Genomic DNA, 25,099 nt, shown 5'->3' with positions numbered 1-25,099 from the left:
GGTTGCCATTTCCTTCTCCAAGGGATCTTTTCAACATCTTCTGCATTGGCAGGCAGATTCTTTACCACTGAGCCACCAGGGAAGCCCAAATTATGGAATACCATTTAACTAGATGATCTCTATGGTCCTTTCATGCTACGATTCAATCACCTCTATAACAAATATGTGTGTGTGTGTGTGAATGTGGGAAAAACAAAAACTAAGCCTCAGCTATTAGAGAAATAATCCTTCAAAGAACTATTCCCAAATTAGAGATATTTCATGAGCTAGTTAATGAAGTTATAATAAATGTAAGTTTTCATATTGACCATCCACATCTACAAATGAGTCAGTAGTACAATCTTCTAATGATCTTAATACAACCACTGGCAGTTACTCAAGCAAAAATTTAAAAGTATTTTCTCCTAATACAGCATAAGTAGATTGATTTTGATGTTTGAAGGGCCTGTAGGACCCTTATGGTCCATAAATGAAATGAATTTTGGTGATTTCTCTGTTCATGCACAGGATATCACATCACATCCCTCCTAGTAATCAATGGTTCTTAATGATGCCATTCAATATTTAAAGGTCTCATCAGCCTATCAGTAGAGAGAGAGATTCATTAAGTAATAATAAACATGTGTTTGGTCCTTGCTCTACGAATTCAAAGACCTGCAGATCTTCAGCTCAAAACATTTCTCTCTGGCCCCTAGGATTTTCTATCCAATTCATATCTATCTTAGTTTCAACCTGGTATTTTTTGTTTTACTTCCTTTCACAGTTCTACATAACTCCTTAAATTCCTACATTTTTAACATGCTCTATCTTATCTCCTGCTTCTAATCTAATAATTTAGGAATGGAAATATATATCCCAGTCCAATAAGTCAGTCTCTTAATCACTCTTCATACTCCTTGCCAGGTTGCTTCCATTTATCAATTGTTGAAGATTTGAATGCCAAACCTCAAATACAGCTGCAGAGTTGAGCTGTATCCTCATGAGATTAAACAGAGAAAAATTGGTAACTGCAAGAAATGAAACTTGGATCAAATCATCACTGCTTGACACTAATTCCTAGGATTGAGGAAGAACAATAATTTAGTTTTATTTAATATCACTTGAACATGAAACTAAAAGAAATACTCAGAAAATATACAAACTTTGAAGAGTACAATGGGACTATTAACTACCTACATCTATGCATATTACATTTAACAATATGTTCTAAGATTATTGGGGGTTTAAGTGATAAAACAATAATAAGAATAAATTACAGTTAGTTCATAGTAAATTAGACCTTTAATTCAAAATATCAACTGTCGCTGATACTTTAAAACTTATCACTGAGTGATAAAACAAATCTAAGAGTCTAGGAAGGCTGAAGTAGATAGAATTTGCAATATGTAATACCAGGATTAACACTCTATAATGAAAGAGCTTTAAGAAGCTGAGTTCCCTATGAGTCTATTGCTGAATACTAAACTTTTCCCCTTTGATAGGCACAGAATAGACTCCATTCAGCTACACAGTGGATTGGTGAGCTGCACGGTTCCCAAGCCACACAGTTCCAAGATATATTTGAGTTCTAACTAGCCAGAGTGGAGAGTCTTTGTTAATACCAAAAACCCTCAGTAGAATCACCTAGGAAGTCATGCCTTGGCAGTGGAGCTCAACTAGTACTAGTGTAAAGGTTATTCCAAACTTGCCCTACGATTGAAAACACTTCTGCAAATGATAAAACCAGTTTTCAAGTAACTTAACTGACTTCCAGAACAAATGCCAAGAATCTTTAATAGAATACACTACATTTGTTTTCTGGGTTGGGGTAAGAAAGTACTACAAACTAGTGGGGGTCTATCCTGAAGGAAATCAGTCCTGAATATTCATTGGAAGGACTGATGCTGAAGCTGAAACTCCAATACTTTGGCCACCTGATGCGAAGAACTGACTCATTGGAAAAGCCCCGATGCTGGGAAAGATTGAAGGCAGGAGAAGGGGATGACAGAGGATGAGATGGTTAGCTGGCATCACCAACAATATGGACATGAGTTTGAGCAAGCTCTGGGAGTTGGTGATGGACAGGGAAGTCTGGCGTGCTGCAGTCCACAGGGCTGCAAAAGAGCTGGACACGAATGAACAACTGAACAGAACTGACTGATGCAACAGAAATGTATTGTCTCACAGTTCTGGAAGTCTTAGACCAAGGTGTCAGCAGGCTTGGTTGTTTCTGAGGGCTCTAAGGGGAGGCTCTGTTCCAAGACCCTTTCCTAACATTGTGGAGTCATATCCATGTTCACATAATATTCTTCTTATATATAAACTATAACCAAATTCCCTCCTGTTATAAGGACAAAAGTAATATTGAATTAGGGGTTCATTCTACTTCAGTATTACCTCATCTTAACCACGTATTTATATCTGTAATGACCCTATTTCCAAATAAGGTCACATTCTGAGGTACTGGGGGTTAGGTACCTAGGTTAGGACTTCAGTATATGAATTTTGGGGAGGAGGGTACACAATTCAATTCATAGCATACATCAAATCCAAGCAATCAAATAAGTGAAATTCTAAATACCAGGATGAAAAAACAAAATTCCCAGTCATAAAATAAGCAGGAAAATCTGATCCATACGTAGAAGGCAGATGCAGTGCAGTGAACACATGCTCACTCATGTCTGACTCTTTGTGACCCCAGGGACTGTAGCTGGCCAGGCTTCTCTGTCCATGTGATTCTCTAGAAAAGAATTCTGGAGTGGGTAGCCATTTCCTTCTCCAGGGCATCATCCCAACCCAGGGATGGAACCCAAGTCTCTTGCATTTCCTGCACTGGCAGGCAGATTCTATAACACTAATGTCTCCTGGGAAGCCCATAGAAGTCAAAGGAAACAGAAGTATAAAGTGACAGAGACAATGAAATTAGAAGACAAGAACACTGGAAAAGCTACGTTATAAATGCCCTCCTGAATTTAAAAGAAAACATCATCTTGACTAGAAGAGAAATGGAAACTATGAATAAGTATCAAATAAAACTTCCTACAATTGAAAAAAAATACATTAGGTGAAATATTCACTGATGATATTAATTGATTAGATAAGACAGATGATCAAAATACATGAAGATATAGCCAAAGAAACTATCTAAAATGAATCATAGAAAAATACAGTGACCTATGGGACAAACCAAGCAGTCTAATAAATGCATAGCTGGAGTCCCAGAATAAAGACAGGTAGAAAGAACAGTATTTGAAAAATTAATGGCTGAAACTTTTGGAAATATAAACTTTATAAATTGACAGACTCAAAGCTCAATAAATAATAATAAAATCATGCTGAGGCATAGCATGATAAACATTTTTAAAATCAGAAATAAAGAGAAAAACTTAAAAGAATCCAGGTGAAGTAGAGGGGATAACATTTATACAGAGGATCAAAAACATATATAACTAAACTTCACAAGTACAAATACACATGCCAGAAGGCAATAGAATGACCTGTTCAAAGTGCTAAACAGAGGGGTGGAAAACACTATAAACATAGAATTTCATATTCAGCAAAAATATCTTTTAAAAATGAGAAGAAAATGATTTTTCAAACAACAGAAGCTTAGAGCTGAGAGAATTTACTGTCAGAATACTTGAATGACAAGTGTTAAAGTTCTTCAAGCAGAAGTATAGTATCAGACAGTGGCTTGGATCTACAGAAAGAAGAGTTTTAGAAGTGGTAAAAGTAAAGATAAATATTAAACATTTTTCCTATTTTATATTCTCTAAAATAAAGCTGAGAGTTTAAAACAAAAAAATATAACATGTATTAAGGGGATTATATACATATGAAAAAGTAAAATGTGTGGCAAAATAAAAAGGATGGGGGGAATGGAATTATAATATTGCGAGGGTCACACATATGAGAAAGTGTTATTATATCAGTTGTAGGTAGACTGTGAGAAGCTAGAGATGTATTTTGCAGAAGCTAGAGCTATTACTAAAAATGTAGCTTAAAAACAACTTCCCAAGAGTGCTGTAAAACATGTGTTTGGTTGTGTCCAACTCTTTGCGGCCCCATGGATTCACAACCCACCAGGCTCTTCTGTCTATGGGATTTCCAGGGCAAGAATACTGCAGTGGGTTGCCATTTCCTACTCCAGGGGATCTTCCTCACCCAGGGATAGAACCCGTGTCTCATGTCTCCTGCATTGGCAGGAGGATTCTTTACCCCTACAGCCACCTGGGGAGCCCAAATAATAAAAATACCAGCATAAAAATTAGCTAACAATGGTGATAATATGGGATACTGAAAAACAGTTAAAATAAGAGAGAGCTGGCAAAGACTGAAAAAGTCTTTGAAGATGAAGAATAGATGGTATAATCAGAAGACGAATAGCAAAGAGGCAGAAAAAATAGCAGTCATATTGATAATACTAATAAAATTATATATAAATATTTGAACACACCAATACAAAGACAGAGTGTGTTAAGTTGATTTTTTTAAAGGCCTGTCTACAGGAAAACATTTTAAATATACAGACAGAGATAGATTAAAAGTAAAATTATGAGAAAGTTATACTCTGCTAACACTAATCATAACAAAACTGAAGTGACCATATTAACAACAGATAAACAATACTTCAGGACTAAAACTATTGAAGGAATAGAGAGAGACATTTTATACTGATTACAGGGTTAATTCATTAAGGAGACTTCAACAACTCATCCCTGAGTAACTGACAGAAAAAATAGGCAGAAAGTCAGTAAAAAATAGAGACCCAAACAATAAAATCAGCCAAATTTACCTAATATTTGTAGAACTATGTGCACAATAACAATTCAATATTATTTTCAAGTGCATAGGTAATATCTACTAGAAATTTCTAAAATCTTTTAAAAATTAATTTATCTATTGAAATCAAGAAATGAGGAAAAGGACAATAACATGGAGTAAAAAATATATTTTATAATATAATGTTTAGAAAACAATTGTCTGAATAATTAAACTAAAGAGCAGCACTTTGAAATGCCCTCAATGTAAAGCAGTTGGCAAAATCCAGAAAGAGAGAGAATAAAGTCAAATAAAAAATATAGATCAAAGTTTAAAATGAGTTAATAAACAAATAACAAAAATTCATGTTGATATATGACAAAAACCAATACAATATTGTAAAGTTAAAAAATAAAATAAAATTTAAAAAAATTTATGGGAATATATTCTTCAACTTGATGCACTTCTTTTTGAAAATTTGGATAAATAGGATATATCTAAGGAAGTTATAAATGATAAAATTTGCTTTAAAACAAACATGCACACACACACACACACAAAAATATTCTAAAGAGCTATGTTCAAGAATAGCACAAGGTCTAGATGACCTCAAAGCTGATAATTTTTAAATTTTCAAAGAACATATATTTCTGGTGTTATTTAAACTAGTCAGTATGGGTTACAGCAGGGGTAGATATCTTCATGGAAAAATAAGCTTGAGAATATAGACAGGAAAATCCTGAAAATGAAGAATAATAAGAAAGGACAAGTCTTGAAAGCATTAAAATACCTTCATAAACTTACATTGCTTCCAGCAGTCTAACACTGACAGAGAAATGAGTAAATAGAAGAAGATAAGAGAATCCAGATCCCAAAATATAGGGAATCTAGTTGTATATAATAAATATGGCATTTTAAATCAGTGAGTAAAGCATAGTATATAAATGCATACTTTGAAAATCTAATCATTTGGAAGAAAAATTAAGCTGGATTTCTATCTTAAAGTTCCATACAAAATTGATTCCAAATGGATCAAACTCTGCTTGTTAAAATGGAAACCATTCAAATTCCAAAAGGGATCTTGGGAGTATTATTTTAAAATAAAAAGTTTTGAATAAAAGTAATTAAATGGTATCTTAAGCATGACTTTAAGTCATAAAATACTTAATAAACAGAAAATCTATGATGAAAAATATTATTAACAAAGTTAAAAGATGAATAACTTTCTTGGGAAAAGCTATTAAATGCCAATGCTTTGTACATGAAAAACATTCAGTAACCTGTTGAACTAAAAGAGTATGCACTTTAGTTCAGTTCAGTGCAGTCTTTCAGTCGTGTCCGACTCTTTGCGACCCCATGAATCGCAACACGCCAGGCTTCCCTGTCCATCACCAACTCCCAGAGTTCACTCAGGACATCAGTAGTATGTAATATTATGGAATGCTGTGTCAATCCATCATAATTTAAAATTATGACCCAGTCATTTCAATTCTGAGATCCATCTTCCAGATAATCTTACAAATGGGAAAAATATTTGATTATAGTATTTTAATAGGAAAATAAAAATGGACAGGGAAGCCTGGCGTGCTGCAGTCCATGGGGTCACAAAGAGTTGGACACGATTGAGTGACTGAATGGAACTGAATAGGAAAAAAAGACTAAAAACACTGAAATTTCATAAACAGATATTAAATGAATTATGCTATATTGATACACTGGAATATTAGGCAAATAAATTTCCTGGTAGAAAATTTATATATATACATATATATATATATGTATGTACTACATAAACACACATACAAATATACATATACACACCATACACACACACACACAATACAAACACATGCATACACCATATTATACCATAATTTTTTACTACTCATTATACTAGTAAGCATAAAGTGAAATAAGGGCTTCCCTGGTGGCTCATTGGTAAAGAACCCAGTGGCAATTCACTCCAATATTCTTGCCTGGGAAATCCCATGGACAGAAGGAACCTGGCAGGCTACAATCCATGGATCACAAAAGAGTTAGTCATGGACTTAGTGATTAAAACAACAGCATAAAGTGAAATAAATCAAACTAATGTTATTCTATTCTGGAAAATAGATTACTAGATAAACAAAGGAGGGACATTTATACAAATTCTGTTCAACTACTACACCATCATTTTAAATATCATTTAATATTTTTATAGATACGGATCTCACCATCTTGAAGGATATATTTGTTTAAAGATCAAATTCCTTCTGCCTTTGTAAGCACATACAATATATTCTATAAGCATATATCTTAACTTTATGACTATTTTATCTCTTTAAGAGTATCATAAATGAAATTAAATGCTCTGTATTTCTGTAAGTTAAGTATGTAGAAAGGCTTTTATATTTCTTATATTTCATAAGTGATTCAACACCAACAGGTAGCATTTACTCTTTCAGGGGAAAAGAGAGCACATAGTAAGCCTGTGGCTATAGTTTAAAATCAGGAAATGTTTATCATGTTTCTGACAAGCCACAAAGTGGAATTCTTCAGTACCTTCTCAACAATGGAAACTAGGAAGATGCAAAAGACTGACCACAGAAATCTATGCCAGTCTCACTCCCAGGGGATTTTGTAGTCCAATGTAGCAAGCTCTATTTCCCCAAAAGCTATCTTTATTATATTTGGGCTGTATATATTAAATTAGAGTAGAAGTGTTCCACTTTGCTGAGAAACAATTGAAAATGAACTAGAGCCTGAATCATAACTACTCTTCTTCTGAAAATGTCTAGAATTAATTCGACATAATTTGTGTCAATAATAAAAAGTTGAAGAATTTCCCACCTATCATATATGATACAACAATACAAGGGTGAAATTTTGAGGATCTTAAATAATAATCCTCAAACTTTGGCTAAATAATTATTAGTAGTAATGTTAGTTGCTCAGTCATGTCCAGCTCTTTGTGACCCCACGGACTGTAGCCTGCCAGGCTCCTTTGTCCATGGGATTCTCCAGGATCCTGGAGTGGGTTTCCATTCCCTTCTCCAGGGGATCTCCCTGACCCAGGGATTGAACCCAGGTCTCTTGCATTGCAAGCAGATTCTTTACCATCTGAACCACTAGGGAAGTCCTTAAATTATTATTAAGTAGGACATAAATTTCCTCGAAAGAAATATGTAACCATCTCAAATACATTCTGCTAAACTATTTTTTATTTTAAAATTAATAGTACAGACAAATTTTTATAGAAGAATAAAACAGGAGCCAATATCATGCAAAAATATTATTTTCACAGTTATATATGCCATCATTTTGTTTTGCTGTTTATCAAAAGAGTATTTCAAGTATCTTACTTTTAAAAATGTAATTACTAAATATTTTTCTGAGGCTTTTAAAAGCTTATGGTTTCCTTCATAAGCACTTAAAACAAGAAGAAATAATTAATTTTTCTTAACCACCAAAGCACCTACTATAATAGCTATTTGGCCCAAAAGCAAACCACAGGAGAGAGCGTTGCTTTCCTCGGAAGTGCTTTCAGGAACTTATTATAGCTCTCTGTCATCTACTATAATCAGGGAAAGGGCATTTGGTTAATCAAATTTATTTTGGTTGAGAAATTATCTAAATACATAAGACATGGCACATGAGCTCTGACTTTTACAGTAGGAGACAATGACATGATTAAATGAGACATCTCTCTGGGGAAAGTGATTGGTGAATCTGTGATTATAGGTTTTGGAATGATTTGCATGTAAAATCTAAGCAACTAGAAGAGGTGGTTATTGGATACACACTTAGGAACCTGGCTCTTATATTTAGGGGATTAAGTATCTGGAAAAGCAAGGAATTTCTGTATCAGTCAAGCTTGGAGATAGAAACCTGTGCAGTTAATGTAATAAAGTTATTTAATATTAACAATGTTCAACCAGATATCAGAGAACATAAAATGTATTGCTTCGACTATTTCTCCTACTACTAGTAATAAAAGATGCTAAGGAATCACAGAAGCAGTTACTGTAGGATGAAGCTGAGGGAATGAAGGGGACCTGAGCAAAAAGGACTTGTACTCCTGGGGCAGAGATGCTGTCTGGTAACTAACTGGTACCTCAGGAGATGGTCCCATGGAGCTGGGACCCAGACTTCTAAGGGGCTTCAGCCAACTGGTACTGGCATCTCTCAGAAGTCTGGTTCTGGCAAGTGGGAAAACTACAACCTGAAATCAATTTGAATGAAACATTTGAATGAATTTGAATGAACTACTATTTGAAACTACTATTTGAATGAACTGCCACTGCCAAGGTGAAAAACCATTCATGTGATGATGGTGAAGTATCAAGTCCCTGCCTCCTCCAGTCACATTGTTTCACCTTAACCCCTAATTGACAGAGAATAAGGGGAAACCAACTAGCAAAGGAGAAATGTGGTTTGGTAAAAGTACCGGCCCCAGAATCAAAAAACAGATAAGGGTGGATTTGGAACTGAGACAAAAGTTCAATTATTAGCACAGCTCATCCATTCCTATGCTTCCTTTCCTTTAATTGTTTAGATATGGTCTGCTTTAATTCTCTGACATGTTTATATAGCCAATTAAAAATTTTTTATCTAGTAAATTCAGTGCCTAAGCTTTTTCTGGAAAAATTTCTATTAACTGCTTCCCCTCTCTCTTTATCAGATACTTTCCTGTTTTCATATCTCATTTATGGGGGTCTCAAGGCTATGGTTTTTCCTGTGGTCATGTATGGATGTGAGAGTAGGACTGAGCTGAGCACCGAAGAATTGATGCTATTGAGCTGTAGTGCTGGAGAAGACTCTTGAGAGTTCCTTGGACTGCAAGGAGATCCAACCAATCCATTCTAAAGGAGAACAGTCCTGGCTGTTCATTGGAAGGACTGATGCTGAAGCTGAAACTCCAATACTTTGGCCACCTCGTGCAAAGAGTTGACTCATTGGAAAAGACTGTGATGCTGGGAGGGATTGGGGGCAGGAGGAGAAGGGGACGACAGAGGCTGAGATGGCTGGATGGCATCACCAACTCGATAGACATGAGTTTGAGTAAACTCTGGGAGTTGGTGATGGACAGGGGGCCTGGCGTGCTGCGATTCATGGGGTCGCAAAGAGTCGGACACGACTGAGCGACTAAACTGATTGACTGACTAAAACTATTCATTTAAAATAATGTAGTGGTGAAACTCTGGAAATTAGAATTCTCTCTGAACCATAATCAGTTGGTGGTTATGGTTTATTGGTGGTGGTGGTAGTGGTAATTGTTTGCATGGTAATTTTTGTGTATGAATTCTGCAAAGCCTTCATTCTTTATCTTGTGCACTCACTGAAGTCTTTTCTCAGTTAGTTTAATGATCAGTTAATTTATGGACAGAGCTCTTCCTAAATAACTTTAATCAATAAATCTTACATTCTCTTCTATATTTTCCATCCACTTCTTAATATTTCAATCTAAGTATTTTCTTAAACTTAGTTTCCTTTTCATGCACAATCTCTTCAGCTATATCTAATGTGCTATCAAGCTTACCCACTGTGTTTTTAATTTCTATTTTATTTTCAGTTCTGTAATTTTTATATTTTTCTATTCAAATATATTACTTTTATTTTAGATACTATTTTTTCTGCTATATTTCTCAGCCAAGTCTTTTATCTAAGCCTAAGAGGCAATGGAAACTGTTCAAGAACTCTGGCTCTCAGCTGCTTTTCTCATAATTAGCAAATACTCCCAGTAAAAACACAACCCCAGCTATAATACTCAAGTTCCTGAGTTACCATCCCCTATGAATCTTGGCCTGGAAACTCACTTTTGTCAAGAGGTATCTTGATGAGGGTGAAAGAGAAGAGTGAAAACTGAGATCATGGCATCAAGTCCCACCACCTCATGGCAAATAGATGGGGGAAAAGTGGAAGCAATGGCAGATTTTACTTTCTTGGTCTCCAAAATCACTGCAGATGGTGACTGCAGCCATGAAATTAAAAGACGCTTACTCCTTGGAAGAAAAGCTATGACAAACCTAGACAGAGCATTAAAAACCAGAGTGATGTCACTTTGTTGATAAAGGTCCATGTATTTAAAGCTATAGTTTTTCCAGTAGTCCTGTACTGATGTGAGAGTTGGACCATAAAGAAGACTGAGTGCCGAAGAACTGATGCTTTTTTTTTTTTTTTTGTCAATTTCTTTTTTTTTTAATTTTATTTTATTTTTAAACTTTACAATATTGTATTAGTTTTGCCAAATATTGAAATGAATCCGCCACAGGTATACCTGTGTTCCCCATCCTGAACCCTCCTCCCTCCTCCCTCCCCATACCCTCCCTCTGGGTCGTCCCAGTGCACCAGCCCCAAGCATCCAGTATCGTGCATCGAACCTGGACTGGCGACTTGTTTCATACATGATATTATACATGTTTCAATGCCATTCTCCCAAATCTCCCCACCCTCTCCCTCTCCCACAGAGTTCCATAAGACTGATCTATACATCAGTGTCTCTTTTGCTGTCTCGTACACAGGGTTATTCTTTTGAAATGTGGTGCTGGAGAAGACTCTTGAGAGTCCCTCAGACTGCAAGGAGATCAAACCAGTCAACCCTAAAGGAAATCAATCCTGAATATTCGTTGGAAGGACTGATACTGAAGCTGAAGCTCCATTACTTTGGCCACCTGATGTGAAGAGCTGATTCACTGGAAAAGACCCTGATGCTGGGAAAGATTGACAGTAAAAGAAGAAGGGGTGGCAGAGGATAAGATGGTTAGATAGCATCACCAACTCAATGGACATGAATTTGAGTGAACTCCAGGAGATAGTGGAGAAGAGAGGAGTCTGGTGTGCTGCTGTCCATGGGGTCACAAAGTGTCAGACACAGCTTAGCAACTGAACAACAACAATGTGTTGTGTGCTAAGTTGCTTCAGTTGTGTCCCACTCTTTGCGAACCTATGGACTATAGCCTGCCAGGTTCCTCTGTCCCTGGGATTCTCCAGGCAAGAATACTGGAATGGATTGCCATGCTCTCCTCCAGGGTATCTTCCCAACCCAGGGATTGAACCACCATCTCTTACATCTCCTGCACTGGCAGACAGCTTCTTCACCACTAGCTCCACCTGGGAGGCCCCGAACTAAAACAATGACAGTATTTTAATGTCAGTAATTATATTTCTGGGCTTTAATCCTAGGGCAATAACTTGAATATGGATAGGTTTACATATAAAGATGTTTAAAGTAAAATAGTTTTAATAGAAAATGTTTGGAGAAAAGTGTTCAAAAAAAAAGAAAGAAAGAAAAGTGTTCAATAATTTTGAAATGTCATAGTGTCATTATTAATGACATTTTTCAAAACATTTTATAACCTAACAAAGTGTTCATAATGTAATATCAAATAAATTTTCTGGAAAAATATAACTACTTCCTCAAATAAAATTATTTATTTGTAACATCTTACAAAACAGAAGAAAGAAAATATCTTCAAAGATATGAGAATAGAGGTAACTTTAAATTTCCTCTTTATACTTTCCTAAAATTTCTGCACTAAAAATTTAGTAGAGAACCATAAGTTAAATTCAGTTTAAACTTAATCTAAAAAAGACGACTAATTTTTCAGTGTGTTTAACATAAGAGTAATTTGTCTTCCTCTTCCTTTCTCCAATATAGTTGTGATCTTATTTTTTCCTTTTCTCTCACCTGTGCTACTGTGCTATTTGTTTTCAGGGCTGTCGGATTGTTATAACATTTTTTTTAGAGGTACATCTTATATCTTTTCATATATCTAAGTACAGTCACAAGGATGAACTCATGATGAGTTTTTAAGCTCTGGGAAAGGTTACAAGCGCTTCATCTTCTGGGTCATGACAACTGACAGCCTATAATGCATTCTAATGAAAGTGATGACAAACGTCTGGCATACTCTCAATGTAGACTTAGTCTTCCGACATCGTTTACATATACCAATGATATCTGAATATGAGCTCTTTACAGAATTATTAAAATTAATAGTTGGGTAATGGAATAATAATTGAGACCTACTCTTTTTAAAAAGTTTTATCTAGACAACATCTATAAATATTGCCGTCACTCTCTTTTACCATATTCTGATGTTTTGGCAAAGTATCATTCACTATCATTCTTTCTTATAGAAGCACTTTTCTTTGTTCATTACATTATTAATGTAATGACTTCTTGTTGGCAAGCTAAATAATTAATCTTCTATGAATAGATCTGATTTAATTTAAACATGCTAATCTTTTTGCACCTTTCAAGTATGCGATGAGACATCACCTAACAGATAATTAGTTTTAGCAGCTCCATATTATGTCTCACAAATGATGGGAAAACACTGACTGTGTATCAGCCAGAAGATATTTCAAAGATTGTGCTGTAAAGAGAAAGTATGTCAAGTCATATGGCATAGCTATATTTGGGCAAAGGAGAATCTAAATGTTGAGCAAATTTATGAACTAGAAACTAAGACTTAAACATTAATGCCAGGGTTCTTTAATTTTGAAACAAGATGGACTATTTAATAAACATGGCTTGGTGCAAGACAAGTTGTACATTAAGCAAATTATTTCTTTGGTTAGTGTGTTCTGCTTTCATTTGGGAAAAAACTTCAGATCAGAGAAGCAAAACATGTTGCAGAAGGGACATTTCTAAGTAAAGTGTCTTGCTGATGAGCTAAAATTGAGGACGGTAAGGCAAATGCTACAGATCTAGCCAATGCAGACAGCACTGGAAAATTCAAGGTTGTAAGTACGGCAGGAAGTTAAGCAAGTCAGGAACAGGTTTTGAAAGACCGGTTCATTTGCTGCAGTACTCCACCTAGAGAAAAATGAAGCAGTGGATCCAATAATTTGGATGAAGACCAGGAAGCTGCTAGGCTGTATCAGAACTAGGTGCAGAACTGAGTTCAACCACAAGAGAAAAACTGAAGTACCAGATCAAGTAAATTCTGTGTAGAGTAGAAATAGAAGTAGGATCATTATCTCAGAGACAATGCCATTTTATGAACAGGAAGAAGGAGTTTAGACAGAAAAGTAGTACTGTATCTCAAAGATTATATAGACACATATGACTCAGTTATAACACAAGAATTTTCTGGTCTGTTGACACTAAATCCAATTCCAGCACTTCTGAATGGTAGTTCACATATTAGAAAAAGAACATATTCAATATTTGATAGAGAGGGGAGAAATGGTGAACTTAGAATGGGTGCAAGCAATTACTACTTGAGCCAGGCAAAGAAAGTAGACATGGGTGTAACCTGAAGCCAGGTTTCTACACATCTATATATAAAGAAGCAAGTGTGAAAATCACTTATGATAGAAATAATGGCTTTTCCCTTAGTTATGTATTCCCATCAAAACCTCTTTCCTATTTCCTATCAGAACCCTTCAAATTATTCTGCACGGAGACATGGCCACCTCTTCATACATAAAAGCTTCTGGTGGCACACGTGTCCTGGGCAGAGATGTACCAACATAGTCCAAAGAGACTGAATTTTCTCCCATCATTAGGAGAGTGTGGTCTCTCCTATTGCTGAATTCATGGGTCTAAGAATCAGGGGATGGAAGTGGCTCCTCTCATACTCACACCTAAAACCCATTCACAGAGTTTCTGATTCCTCTCCATGCAATTCTGAATTCTTCTGCTTTGGTTGTGTTTTTCCAGCAAGGCAATGCACTCTCTGTGGGACAGCAAGAAGGCTTCTAACAAATTGAGAGTGAAAGCTGTTATCTGGTCATTTCAGTTCTAAAAGCTACTAAACCTACCTACAGACAAAAAGCGTGCTTTATATTACTGGTTAGGATGATTGACCCTAATGAGCAAGGAAATTAGGCAAGAGAACTATACACAGAAGCCAAGGTTTCCTTGGGTATCTCTTAGTAGTTTTATGTCCAAGAGTAAAAGTAAATGGAGGATCACAACAACTTCTTTTTCCAAAAAAAGAACACCTCCTGAGGATTCAGACCCTCCAGAAATGAAATCGGGATCATCCATCTAAGTAACAGAACACCAATTGGCTGAGGTCTTTGGCTGATGGGGAAGAAAGCATAAAATGAGCGGTGGAAGAAAGAAAGCTGTGGGGCACATTCTAAGGCCTTGTCATCAGATAGGGAAATGACGTTGCACCACACCAGCCATGTATGGTTTATTCCTTGCTTTCTACACTCCCATGCATTACTAATAACTGTCTGATATTTCAAGGAATTGATGTGAACATGTCCTCTATGGTTAAACACTAAGGTTTCCTCTGATCATTCACTTATAAACACTTCTGTATTAGACATGTTTGTATATAAAACCAAATCTGATCATATTCATGATTAATTCCTAGGATGTATAGGAAACAGACATAATTGCTGGATATGAAAATTTTATACTCTGAGTAGATATTTAAAATATTTTCTTAAATATTATAGGAATTCAGACTCACCCAGAGGTACTTACATCATCCCATCTTTATCAACACTGAATGCAATCTTTTATTAAGAACATCTATATTGTTTCCATAAGCAAAGAGCTGTATTACGTAGCTGTATTGATTAGTTGATGTTTAATTATATAGGCTGAAACTTGTCAGTGAACTTTCGTTTATATCTTTTGTTAAGTTTAGTGATGTTTTTAGTATTTGCTAAACAACTATAAAAGATATTTACATAACATTGTTATAAACCCTCTTATCAAGTCATTGTAAATAGTTTCCATGATTTTATTTGCCTTCTGTCTCTTTGTTACTTCATTTATAAAAGTTTTCATTTTATGTAGCTAAATATATCTTTTCTTTTGAAATTAACTTTCTTCTTATTCAAGAAGTAGTAGCCTGACTCCTTCAACAAAGGATAAAAAGTTATGGACCTATGACTGTTTCATGTTGAGATTTGACAGAAAACAGCAAAATTCTGTAAAGCAATTATCCTTCAACAAAAAATAAATAATAAATAAAAAAAGTTATGGATGTTCAGAAAAATAGATTTTTTCTTTCATAGCATCTATTACTTTATCCATTTTATACTTACATGTACACATTTTATCTCCTTTATTAGCCTGAAGTCCTTGAAACTTGAATCTATGCTTTATTTTTTTCTAAATATCTCCAAAACATATAAAGAGCTCAATAAATGTGTTGTTAAATGAAAAAATATGAATTAATAAGCACATACTTTATCAGCTTTACAGAGGCTTTTCAAAAGACCTCAAGGCAATGCACATTCATTTATTAATTCTAATATATTCCTTCTTGCTTGTTTATATTTGGATAACTATATTCTATTTCTTGTATACATCAGAAAAAAATAATTTCGAGCTAAGAATTGACATTATACCTAAATATTTCAAAAGCAAATTTAAAATAACAAGGACGTTTCTTGCATGAAGACATTTACTATAATTTATCATCTCATGAATTTGGTCTCTTCAACTTATTTATTTATGATATGCAAGATTCTTTGTAAGCATTTCATGAGGAAATTCTGTTTTGTGCACTCACAGTGTGTGGTTGAAATATTCCATAAAATAAACCAAGGGAATCACCTCAACTGCAAGTCATTAGGCTATATTTCAAGGAGGAGCAAGTAACCCTCTTCACCTTTTGGAAATTCACCCTCGATTAGGCTATTCATGGTCAAAATGAGATTAATTCTCAATTAAAATTAATGCATTAAATTGTGAAGAATGTAGGATATGCTTCTGGAGTTACAGTTGGGATTATAATCAATATTATGTCGATTTCCTTTTTTAAAAAAAACCTTCATGTCTTTGATAAATATCAACATTTTTTGGAAAGAAGAAAATCAAGTAATCACAGTGATTACTGTCTTCATGTTAGTATTCTGGGGCTTTAGGAGCTGGAGAGGAGTAATTATTATGTGAATTCTTTCATGCTGATTATAACAGCTCTTAATACCATTCTCAAGGGGCTACAAAAAGTCACATTTTTAGGTGAAAGAGCACTGTGGGTGAGGATTCTTAAAAGAACTGATGTCATTTTGCTTACAAGTCAACAGTCCCAGTGTTTTATATGAAGAATGGTTGACTCTAGGGAGGGGCAGGAGGTGATACTTCCAGTAACAAATAGATTTCATTTAGATTAAAGGGCTGAAATGCCTCATTCTTTTCTGAATATTTCCATATATCTGCATCATAAGCTTCAGGGGCCTTATCTTCCCAACAAATGCCCTAACTTAAAACATAGTTAAAAAGAAAAATAAAATAAGGCCTTTCTGATCTCAGTCATTCATATTTGCCTTTCCTTTATGCTTACCATAAAGCTTTCTCTTTCCCCATCTTAGTCTTGAGTTGGAAGTTCAAGATATTAAGCCATCTTTCTCTTTTATAGGTTCTTCAATGCCACCAAAACCATCCATTCTATACCATAACCTAAATTTGTAAGCATTACACTATATTATATTCCATTATTTATATCTCAATACCTTTTCCACCATTCAGTATCCAAGGCCCCTCCATTTAATGAATTGCCCCCCTAAAAGGGAGGTTTACATTCCTTATCATTCATTTGCACTTATCCAGCCTTTCTCAGCAATCCCACGTAGCTCTACTCATAAGGACTCTGTTCCAGGAACTTTTTCTTCCAGAAAAAGAACAGAACAAACCAATCTGTGCTATTTATTTTTTATTACCAAAAGATGCATGTTCCCTAATAAAATTTCTAGCCGCATACTGATCTAGGAGCATTCTCTCAATGGAAACGGTCTTTATTTTGTACTTGTATCTTTCTGACATAGAAATACATTGTAAGAAGATTTTAATATCACTGATTTATTATTCCCCTCTGCCGGCCAGTGAGGTTTTCTATTTTCAGCCAAACAATCTGTACAGCATTTCATCTACAAATCTTTGCACATGTGCAAAGATACAACAAACAAAGCACAGGGGAGAATAGCGACAGAAAAATGGCCTTCACAAAGCTATTTTATGTCTCCCCAAATGTGAGGGAGGTAAAAAAACTAAAATACAAAGTGTTAGCTATGAGGTTAAAGAGATGCTTCATATTATAAAATAGATACAGGCTTGTTGTGCAACGAACCTTTAATCCATTTTTTAAAATAAAAATATAAGTGTTTATACATTTCAAGAAAATTTAATCCCTCATATAAAATGCTATGCTTTAATAGGGAATGAGGAGATAAAAAAAACAAGTATTTTTCCTTTGTCATCAATACGTGGATATGGCAGATCTTGAAGTTAGCTATTTATCCAGGTTTGGACAGTAATATAGTCATCAAAATAAGATAATGAACAATTAACAAATATTTCTTTATTGTCTTCTACATACCAGACATTTTGTTAGCTGCTGGAGCTATACCATGTAACAAGACAGATTAGATCTCATAATCCATGGAGATGGAGCTCATAAAGCTTTCAGTAGGGAAGACAGATAAAGAATAAAGAAAGAAGGAAGCAAGTAAATAATTGAGATAATTCGAGATAGCGATGTAGGTTATTAAGACAAAAAACAGAATAAGATAATGACAGAAATGGTGGGCAGGGTTATGGTAGTCTTGTAAGTCCATACTCAAGAAAAGATTTTCAGAAACAGCTGATATAGAACTTAACTACTCATGAAGTGAAGTAAAAGTGATAGTCACTCAGCCATGTCTGATTTTTTGCAACCCCGTAGACTACAGCCCACCAGGCTTCTCTGTCTATGGGATTCTCCAGGCAACAACACTGGAGTGGGTAGCCATTCCCTTCTCCAAGGGATCTTCCCCACCCAAGGATCGAACCCAGGTATCCTGCATTGCAGGTGGATTCTTTACCATCTGAGCAACCAGGGAAGCCCAACTACTCCATAAACAACCATAAAAATTGAACAATATACATAAAACAATAGTTTGCAGGCACTGAGCAGGACTAAGATTTTTAAGAGAAGGGATGTGCAGGAGATGATTCCCAAATCTCAATCACCCAGCTTTCTTCCTGAGGGCAAAGAGAGCTATTCTCAGTCAGTGGAAGAAACATGGATCAGAGTCAGGGGCTGCCATGCAGCTGAGACTTGAAGGTTAGGATATTAGAGGTTAAGAGCTTCAGAAAAGGGTGGATTCATATCAGCACAAAAATTTCTATGGTGTCTAAGACCACCATCCTAGCTGCACACAAGCAGGACCACAGGCTAACTGGACCAGCAGAGAATGGCCGCTGGTTGCCTGAAGAATCAGCTCAGTGACTTCCGATGCTAGACAGAGCCTGGGGAAAGCTGACGTTCAGACTCAGCCAGCTTAGAGAGATGTTCATACACACCTGTGCCTTTGGCCAAGAATCCACACTAAAACCATCAAGACTAACCCTAGAAATAAAGATAGAGACTTTAATTCATGGGAGATTAATTGTTTTACCAGTTTCTTCTATTATTCTTGACATTACTGTGAAACTAAAGAAGTCACTCCCTAATAACTGATAATATGAATATTCATCTATTTACTTTCCATCTAGGAAAAAATGTTATTGCTTTTGTGTTTAAAATTTTTGGTATTTTAAGAAAATCTACTACAACAAAAAGTAAAATGTTATATGAATCTTAGGATTCATAGGAAATACACTTATTTTTAACTTTTTAGTGACTCTTAAGAGTTTACTAGTCAATGGTAAAAATATACCACCTTTAAGAAATAAGGGGTTGATAGGAATATGAAAACCTGCATTGACTCAAGGAATGGTAAATAAATAGACAGAAGTCTTCTGTGTAGTTATGATTAGGGTATATGGAGGGAGAGGGATGAATTAATTTACAGTTGCATTCTTCTGCCTTCATTTGGCTCTGTATATCACTTACACTAAATGTATTCTAAACTATGATGAATATTGGATCATTGATTAGGAAGATAATGTCTTAAGACAAGAAGATGCAACAATTTTCATTTGTTTAATCATGACTGCCCTTCAACAAATCACTCATATTCATTATTTATAGGCTTCTTTCTTAGAAAACCATTTCCATCTATCAGCTCCTAAAGGTCTACTGAAATGCTTATGAGAGCACAGTAAAACAAGACCATTAAAATACCACTGAAAATCAAGAATAATAAGTGATATGTAATTAATTTATTAACATTAAGAAATGATAAATCAATAAAAATATTTCTAAAACAAATGGAGCAGGACAGAAAGAAACTTAAACAAAGTAGGTCACAATGCATACCCACCTAGTTCTTTATGAAAGAGAGTTGGTAAAGAGGTGGAAAACTCTTTATGACTCAGAAAGCTGGGGTCTAAACAAAGGAGAGGGCTTCCCTGGTGGTTCAGCAGTAAAGAATCCACCTGCCAATGCAGGAGACAAGAGTTTGATCCCTGGGTCAGGAAATCCATTGGAGGAGGAAATAGCAACCCACTCCAGTATTCTTGCCTGGGAAAGCCCATGGACAGAAGAGCTTGGTGGGTTACAGTCCATGGGGCTGCAAAAGATTGGATATGGCTGAGCAACTAAACCACCACAGCAATGCAATGGAGAACACCTTCCTGAACTTAGGAAAGACCTATAAACATAGAGTAGAAATTCTTGCTCCAGATAATTAGCAACCTCTCAGATAAATGCTTGAAATATAGAAAAATAGATGTAGATTTAGAATCCAGAAAAAAATGGGTATAGAAAAATACTACAAGCAAATAAAAATAAAAGTGTCTACAAATGGTTGAACAATTTCTATAGAGTTTTCAGAGGAAGGATTGAGATGAGTAAACTGTAAATCCTCACAGTGTGTAAAGGAATGAAGATATTTTCAGGATTGAGAAAGTATTAACCTGCAAAAAGTTTTAAAACTGAATATGTACTCTGATTTTGAAAGGAAAAGAATTGCATCCAAACAGGGGATGTTAGAGTATGAAAGGACAGTGAGCACAGAAACCTGTTAAACAATAAGTTAAGTCAAAATAATTATTTATTATAGTGATAAAATGAAATGAAAATATAAAAAAATGACTTCTCAAAAATGAAACTTGCTACATAAATTTTTTAAGAGTAACAATCTGAATTTTAAAACTTATATCAAAAGTAAAACAATATGAATGAGGAAGGGCAAAAAAGCAAATGACATTCCTTGCTTTAAATAGTGAGGACTTAAAAACATATATTTTATTCTTGACTGGCAATGAGAAAAATGTAGATTAAAGGAGGCTTTTAAGGATAGAAAATAGATTTTCCACAACATTGGGAAAAAAATTGAAACATGGTTTATAAAAAGCAAAAAAGAATTAAGAAAATACTACAAAATAGCAATAAAATGACCTAACATGAAGAACTAGGTGGCTATGCATTGTGACCTACTTTGTTTAAGTTTCTTCCTGCCCTGCTCCATTTGTTTTAGAAATATTTTTATTGATTAATCATTTGTTAATGTTAATAAATTACTTACATATTACTTATTATTCTTGATTTTCTGTGGTATTTTAACTGTCTTGTTTTTACTGTATTTTCATAAGCATTTCAGTGGACCTTTAGGAGCTGATAGGTGGAAATGATTTTCTAAGAAAGAAGCCTATAAATAATAAATATGAGTGATTTGTTGATTTGGACTTGGCTAGAATAAATATAAAATTATATATAAAAAGATAAAAATAAATATAAATAAGATGATGAAAGATGAAATTAAAATAAATTTTAATTTAGCAAAAATTTGAATAAAACCCAAAAGAGAATTTTCCCAATTTATGGTTCAAAAAGGTTAAATTCACTATTGTGGAGTCCCTGACCAGGTCTTTGGACTGCAAGGAGATCCAACCAGTCCATCCTAAAGGAAATCAGTCCTGAATAGTCATTGGAAGGACAGATGCTGAAGCTGAAACTCCAATACTTTGGCCACCTGATGTGAAGAACTGACTTCCTGGAAAAGACCCTGATGCTGGGAAAGATTGAAGGCAGGAGGAGATGGGGATGACAGAGGATGAGATGCCTGGATGGCATCACCAACTCAATGGATGTGAGTTTGAGTAAACTCCTGGAGTTGGTGATGGACAGGTTGGTCTGGAGTGCTGCAGTCCATTGGGTTGCAAGGAGGGGGCACGACTGAGCAACTGAACTGAACTGAACTGACCAGGTCTAGATCCAGTGGAGACACTGATTAAACTTTTAAGTACAGAGTTTCACACACTTTCCCATATAGTGTTTGAATTGATACCAGTTTGGTTCCTCTGAAAATTTCTGTATTAGAATTAAAACAAATTAAGATAATGACTATACACAAAAAATATCATATCAAGATAAACATTTTCACACATAGTTTGAAATTTTAAAGTTCCATGAGAAGTGGAATTCACCCATTTAGGGATTCTTGGCAAGGCAGAGCATTCTAAAAATGGAAGACATGATATTTTAGTTAGGTAGATGTTAAAAGGCTTTACTTACAAGGAAATGGTTGCCTACAACAGTCCACAGAGCTATGACTTTTGTACAAACAGTATATTCCAGAAGAAAAGAGAAATAGAAATTTTTCAGAGCCATTTTAGTCAGTTTAGACTCTTCAGTCCTTCAAGCGTAAAGCATATTAACAAAGCAATACTGATGCTTATATTCTTACCAAACCTCAGCGGTTTTGGTGATAAAACTATGATGCCAGACTTCATAGTTGTCAACCTCTTATTTTCAAGGGAGACAAATACTATTTACTTGACAGCTGTCTTTTGAAAATACTGTTATGCTCTTTTTTCAAAGGGAGAAAGCAATTTTGAATGTTGCTGTTTAACCAATTGTACTTAGATTCATTGGGCTTGGCTAGAATATTACAGAGACAATAGTTCTTGCTATGTGAATCACAACTGCGTGTGCCATCTGTCAATAACAATTACTCTGACAACATCCTGCCTGTAATACACATTTTTGATACCTGTTGACATGACACCCAGAAGCACATTTTAAAAGAAATCAAAACGAAGTATGGTTGCCAGCATTTTTACTGTTACAGTCATAGCTGCCTGAAAAATATAACAAGTAACTACTGTGTAGAAGTAATTTTGATCTACATAATAGAAGGAAGATTTTTTTAGACTCAAGTTAACGTTCATTAAGATCACTGAAAGAAGTATCACTAACTTTAATCTCTAACCAGAGCATCTCCATCATCGCTCACAACACTAAAAGAAATGTATTCTCTTAATTTTTTACTAAAGCTTAGAAAAATTAATGTTCCAAAGTCACACAGTTAGCAAAGCTCTAAGTCAAGGCAGAAAAACTCAATGTCTAAGTGAACTCTCAGGCTATATAACCTTGAACTCAGTGCTAGGCTTCCTTCCTTCCTTATATACTGATATCTACTAGTTTGAATATTTTAGAATTTTTTTCAAAACTACAGTATCTTAAAGTAAACCTTAAAAATATGTTTCATTCCACTCTACTTGTGTCAACTATACAGTTGCTGCTGTTCAGTTGCCCAGTCAAGTCGGACTCTTTGTGACCCCATGGACTGCAGCCCGACAGGCCTCCCTGTCCATCACTAACTCCCAGAGTTTGCCCAAGCTCCTGCTCATTGCATTGGTGATGCCGTCCAGCCAACTCATCCTCTGATGCCCTCTTCTCCTCTGACTAATATAGTCAACTATACTGGTTTATAGCAAATATTTAGAGTTCTCTTTTGTTTTAACTGTAGAATTTTAGAATTAGAATAAATTTGCAAGACTACCTCAACTATCTCTATTTTCACTAAAAAGAAAAATGAAGCCATAAAAATTTGAGATTTAAATTAGTCACTTAAGTAGTCTGTGATAGAGACAAAGAGAGGACCAGAATCTATTTCTTATGAATCCTGCCCAGCCCTTTCTCCATTAGTTGATGATGAATATTAGAAAAAGTTCTTATTCTTGAATTTCTGCAGTCTGTGTATGATTAACACTTGCTTTCTATAAAAGTAAGCATAAACTTAAACATTCCTCTTTTTTTTTTTTTTTTGCTTTCTATTAACATGGGCGATGTATTCAGCTGTCTATGTTGATACCTTTATGCTTCAGTCAAATTACCAACATGCCAATTATCTCTGTGTAGCTTTTCTCTTTAAGCATGTTCTCCTACAACAAAAACAAGAAAACAATAATTCTCTATGCTATAACTTATTTTAGGTGGTGTTTACTTTCCTATTAACATTTTTTAAAAAAGAAAGAAAACATACAATATATAAAAAGGTTAGCTGTGATTGTCTTCCTGTGAGAACTTTTACCTCATGAGTATACCAAGAAGGGACTTCCCTGGTGGCTCAGAAGGTAAAGTGTCTGCTTACAATGCGGGAGACCTGGGTTCAATCCCTGGGTCGGGAAGATCTCCTGGAGAAGGAAATGGCAACCTACTCAGTATTCTTGCCTGGAAAATCCCACGGGCAGTAGAACCTGGTAGGCTATACAGTCCATGGGGTCGCAAAGAGTCGGACATGACTGAGCACCTTCACTTTCACTTTTCATACTAAGAACGGGGCTTCCCAGGTAGCGCTAGTAGTAAAGAACCCACCTGCCAATGCAGGAGACATAGGAGACATGGGTTCCATCCCTGGGTGGGGAAGATCCCCTGGAGGAGGACATGGCAACCCACTCCAGTATTCTTGCCTGGAGAAGCTCATGGACAGAGGAGCCTGGTGAGCTACAGTCCACAGGATCGCCAAGAGTCAGACACAACTGAAGTGACTTAGTATACACACACACACACACTGAGAAGGCTGAAAGCAGGTATTAATACTAGAAGACCAATCAAATCGTGTGGAAAGCCATTCTTTCAGTAAGCACAAGAACAATTTTTCGCGAAAGTATAAACTACAAACTATGTACACTTATATACTTTCATTATGAAATCATTTTCTTTGGTAATGCAAAGTTTAGTATTGATATAATTGGTGGTGGTTGTGCTTAGTCACTATTCTGTTTCCAACTCTTGCAACCCCATGGACTGTAGCCTGAGAGGCTCCTCTGTTCATGTGATTGCCCAGGCAAGAATACTGGCAGTCTTCAAAGTATCTTAAAAGATTTTATTTGTAAAGTCTTTACAGTGAAGCATGAAGTCTAAGGAGGTAGAAAGTTACTGTAAAGATCATTATTTATTAAAAGGTGTATCTAAAGAAGCTGGAAAGGTGTTCTGTTAGCTTCTGGTCAGTGAACTTAATCAGGTGGTCTCCAGACTCAGTTGCTTATGGAATAACTAGTGTTAAAAAATGGTGAAGTCCCATTCAGGCTTGCCTCTCTTTGCTGTCACTTAGCAGTAAACCCAGGGCAAAGGTGCCATTGTTAAAGTTTTATGTGAAATAAGATCTTCCTATTATAGAACTCCAGGCATTGAATAAGATTTATGAAAAATCTTAATGCCTCCCTTGCAGAAATTGGGGAAACTTGGCTCCAGTTTTGTCTCTACCATTTTATACAGGAAACTTTAGGTTTATTTTTATTACTTTCTAA

The sequence above is a fragment of the Bos indicus x Bos taurus genome, chromosome 23 (assembly GCF_003369695.1).
Source record: "Bos indicus x Bos taurus breed Angus x Brahman F1 hybrid chromosome 23, Bos_hybrid_MaternalHap_v2.0, whole genome shotgun sequence".
Taxonomy (NCBI): domain Eukaryota; kingdom Metazoa; phylum Chordata; class Mammalia; order Artiodactyla; family Bovidae; genus Bos; species Bos indicus x Bos taurus.
The sequence above is the reverse complement of the archived record's forward strand: the minus strand, read 5'-3'. Positions refer to the sequence as shown.